This window comes from Corapipo altera, unplaced genomic scaffold, assembly GCF_003945725.1.
Source record: "Corapipo altera isolate COAL_440 unplaced genomic scaffold, ASM394572v1 67, whole genome shotgun sequence".
Taxonomy (NCBI): domain Eukaryota; kingdom Metazoa; phylum Chordata; class Aves; order Passeriformes; family Pipridae; genus Corapipo; species Corapipo altera.
Window position 1 is genome coordinate 796,184 of NW_020884906.1, and position 4,820 is coordinate 801,003.

General features: G+C 48.5%; 1 protein-coding gene across 8 annotated transcripts in view; it reads right to left on the bottom strand.

Moving 5' to 3' along the window:
* Window positions 1–2,008: 2,008 nt before the first annotated feature.
* Window positions 2,009–4,820, bottom strand: part of ARVCF (ARVCF, delta catenin family member) — a 238,021-nt gene continuing 235,209 nt past the window's right edge. For all 8 annotated transcript variants that reach the window (XM_027652025.1, XM_027652023.1, XM_027652027.1 and 5 more), the window contains one exon: window positions 2,009–4,531. The gene's annotated coding sequence lies outside the window, so the exon portion shown is untranslated. The remainder of the gene's footprint in view (window positions 4,532–4,820) is intronic.

Genomic DNA, 4,820 nt, shown 5'->3' on the forward strand with positions numbered 1-4,820 from the left:
GGGGGTGTCACTGAGTGTCACACTGGGGTCACTGAGTGTCACACTGGGGGTGTCACTGAGCACGAGGGGCTGTGACCACCCTCATGTGCCCATGGGGCTCCTGAAGCTTGGTTTCCTCGAGGGTTTGCCATGTGCCTCTCACAGGGATCTGAGCCTGTGCTCAACTTTAAGGCAGGTGGCAGAAGGGAACTCCCCACCTTCAGTCTCCTGAACTGCCCCAGGAGTGCAAACTGCCCTTCCCAGCACGAGCCTTTCGCTAGAAAGCATTACTGGAACCTGCTCCTCAGGGCAGGCACGAACTGATGAACCTGCTGCAGCAAACACACCACCCTGCTTTCTTCAGGTGTCCCTGACAGCCAGTTTGTTCCTGGTCAGTCCCTTCTGGGACATCTTGGCAGTAGGGACAGGATTTGCTTTCCTAATGCAGGTGCCTTTGGAACCGGCAGGTCTGAGTGCACGGAGCAGGACTGGGACAGGCAGGTGGTGTGCCCACAAGACACTGAAGGCTGGGACCTGTGGCTGCCCAAGCTGTTCTCTGGGGAGCATTTCAAGCTGACAACACATCTTGAGTTGCACTTATGGCTAATATGCTACTTAATTCCAAGACAGAAACAAACTGTCCTAAAGCCCTGGCTTTCCGCTCTCCTGCTCGGATTCTGCAGACGGACGGACCGACCTGGGAAGCACAACTGCTCACACCCAATACCCAAACTGGGTGCTTCTCCAGGGGAGTCAACACAAGATTTTGGTTTTTTTAAACCTCCACAGCTTAACAAAGGTGCTTGTTCTGCAGTAATCACATGCCATCAGAAGTCTCCCTCCCCCTGTGTTATCTCGGCCCTGACTGGGCCATCCAATTTCCTCCTCCTCTTTAGCAGGAGCCTTACAACACCATCACTTCCTTCCACGCCCATCCCTCCCACTAGAATTTCACAGGTAGAAATCTCTTCTACTCCAGCCCTTTGCAGGCAGATTCCCTCCAGTTTTCACAGTGAAGCCAACAGGAAAAGAGGAGGTCACATCCGTGAGCCCTAAAAAGCACTGCCTGCCTTTTAGCAGGAGACTCCAGCCCCTACTGCAGCTTTAATCACACACATTGCCACGTTCCCTTCTTTACATACAGTCCCTGCTGCCAAAACACAACAATTACGGGTTCATCCACCCACAGCCCAGAACAGCTCCAACAGCCAGCCACACCTGTGCCAACAAGGGGAGAGGGGAGGGCAGGGTGGACACACATCCCCCCAGGGAGCTCCTGGCCACAGACACAATGGACACGGAATCACCAGAACTGTTCCAGGTGCCCTGTGCCAGCCCTCAGCTGTGGGCTGACAGTACATGGTGGGAAGTCTCACATGCAAGTCACCCCCCAGCCTGTTTTCCTTCCTCAATATCCAAACAATAGTTTGCTGAGAAGAAAAAACCCCACAGTAATGCTGAGGGTGGGTTATTGCTACATACTTGGGAATGAGCTGTCACTGTAAGGCATGGGAAGGGGAGGGGTCAGACGTGTGACTGCCAGGGGAAGCCTTGGCCCATCCACTTGGTATCTGACTCTGTGACACACCATCCTTTGCTCCTCTGCAGCCACAAACCACACTGTCAGCTCACAGCTCTGCTGGCTGCCATCACACTTACCCCAGGAAAACAAGGACCAGTTTGCTCCAGTGACCTGGGCAGCCAGTGCCATCCAACCTGGCAGGGAGGGTTGTCAGCACAGGGTGCAGTGTGAATACAAACCAGACTTTTGGAGGGAGTGGGATGGGGTCTGAATTTGCTTCTCAAATACTCCTCAGTGTTTTTAGCCCACTAATGACAGAGACTGAAGTAGATCCAATCCAGATTTTGAGTGTCCTTGTAGTGTGCCACTAAGAGCCATGGGATATCTGGGATAGGAGGTCATGACCCCAGTCAGTTCACTTCCCCCTTCCTGTGGTTTTCTCTGTTAACCTCTTGCTGGCTTTGAAATATCTGTACAATAACTAAACCACAAAGTCTTAGCAGAGACTCCTTTCAACAGTCAGGTCTTTATTTGAAGTGAACTTTTGCTCAGACTCCTTTGGTAAATATATGGTTTGAAGTAGATCAGGGACAGACTGACAGCACGGCCCTTCTCTTACACTGTTCTAATCAGCTACAAAGCAGGCTCCATTGCTAATTACTGAACGTTTTTAAAAAAATCCTTTCATATACAAAAAGAATACACCAAGTACATAACCAAAAGTGATATAAAACTCTTCTGTGTAGCTTGGTTAAAAGGGTCTCCGCGTATTGGCAGAACAAGTATGAAAAGAGCACCATTGATAGAATGTACAGTCAGACGATGGATCTGGTCTCACTGCCACACTCATGTCTGCACAGAGACACTGCCTGACACAGACAGTCACAGACACTGCCTGACACAGACACTGCCTGACACAGACAGTCACAGACAGTCACAGACACTGCCTGACACAGCCACAGCCCCTCCCTCTGCTGCCCCTCCGCCGCTGGGCAGCTCTGGCCCAGCAGGACTCTCGTGCAGGTGAAAATACAGACTTTGCTCTCTTGATTTGCTCCAAGCAACTTCACCTTCCCCAGCATCCAGGAGTGACCACTGCAATGCACGGGGCAGATGAGGCTCAGAAAGGGAGGGTGCGAAGGAGCACACGTGTCATCCAAATCACTGACAGCTTCTGGCATCAGTCTTTTTCCCTGAATCAACAAATGCTTCCCTCTCCTGCAAACTACTTTACATGGTTTTGTTAACCTATCCTCTGCACAACAATATATATATATATAGATATATAGACTTTTTTATTTATTTATATATATGTATTCATGTCAAATTTTTAATATACTCAAGAAGATACAAAGCTCTTGGTACTTGCTTTTTTTTTTAAAGTTTTTAAATCTTTTTTTTTACAAAAAAATGTAGATGTTTACTATTACAGTAATATTTTGGGGGAGGTGAGGTTGTTGGATATTTCCCCTTTTAATTACAAAAGAAACGGCAGGCACTGAAAACCGCAAATGATGTTTGCTGGACTCAAAAATGTGCTTTCCAGTCACACCGTTTTTAGGAGCTCGTTTAAAACTAAATGTGGCAATCAAAGAACAGTGGCAACCAAATAAATTCAGCAAAAGTCCTCTCGTGCTACTGGTGAGACATTTGCTTCCTGTTCTCATCTGCTGCCCTCCCTTGACCAATGCCTGGAGAAAATCGGTGATCTCAAGTCATTTAGTTCACGGCATTTCCAGACCCCACAAACAGAGCACTTCCCTGGGGGTGACCGTCCCCCTGCACAGAGCAGGGGAGGGGAGCTGCTGCCCACGGGGGCATTTCAGGCCAAATCAAATATGCAATCCCAAAACAAAAGCAAAGGAACACAGAAATCATGATGATGATTTTAAAAATGCCAAACCAGTTCCCTTTGTGGCATTTTTCATGAGGATCTATAGCCCAAAGCAAACATGGATCCAACAGTGAAAAATTTACCATCAAACCCAAGTGACAGACCCATCTAAAATTTATAGCGTTTTCAAAATAAAACATCCTACAAAAAAGCTCTTTTTCTCTTCCAATGCCGTAACAGCTATGGCAGAAGTAGTTGTTAATCACCATCAATGCAACAGGGGTACATTTAACATGTAAAAGCTCCTTATTGCAATCTTTGAGAATATGAAAATAAAAAGCCAGGCAACTCCATTTCTCAGCACAGATTTCTGAACCAGGGACACTGAAACCTTCTACAAACTGCTTTTCAATATGTGGAAATAAAAACAGAGACATTACAGAATTCAAAAGGCAGAAGTATTGTACACCAGATTATAATGACAATATAGCACTGTGATTGATATAGCTTACTCTAAAAGCAGATTATACAGCTTGCATCAATTCTGTCATCCACTCTCCAGTTCATTTGACTACCGTTTAATAGGTTTTGTTCTGCGTTTTCTCCCTTCACTGAAATCCAATAAACCCACTCAACATTCCTGCACTTTCTGTGGAAATAATAAAGAAAACCTGAACATTTTTCAAAAAGCCTTCAAAAATGTTAAGAGTCACAGTTCAAAAGAAATCCCCCAAAACAAAAAAACCCAAACCAAGGAGCCCCAAGCCAGGGAAGTGCTGTCATCCTCACGGTGCCCCTGCAGTGGCAGCTCCAGTGTCCCCAGCTCCTCTCTCACTGTGGCACCGTCCCCACGCCAGAGTCACCCGGGGCTGCAGTGACAGGGACTTGGGTTCTCTGCTCTTGCTTTCTTCTTGCAGGAGCAGGAGGAGGGAGGGGGAGGTGGTGGCTGTCCTGGTGGGGTGTAACCGAGTTCAAAGCAGGCTGTGGCTGTAAGGCAGGGTGCTCTGGGTGCTCCAGGGGCTCCGGGGCCGTGGCAGGGTTCTCCCCACACCCTCCTGGGACCTGCAGAACCTGCAGCCTGTCAGTGATGCAGCGGCCTCGAGTCTGAATGGCAGTGGTGACTGATGAGATCCTCTGTGTCGATTCAATGTTTGCTTCTCCCCCTCAATTAAAAAAAATGTGGTTGGACTTTAGCCCTGCAAAATAAAGTCAGAATTGGTTACTACCAGTCAGTGACATGGCCTTCCTGATCTCCATCACCTCGTGACAGGACACTGGCTGCACGTGCCAACCTGTCCCCAGCACAGGGGGTCCTTGGAGGGTTTGTCTGGGAGAAAATGAGCACAGACTGTTTCTCAAAGTCAGGACCCTGGTGTAAGGCTTCCCTGGTCAGGGAGCAGTGCAGGAGTGGAGCAGGCACTGCACACCCTGAGCTCAGGGAGGTGCAGGAGAGGAGCAGGCACTGCTCACACACCCTGAGCTCAG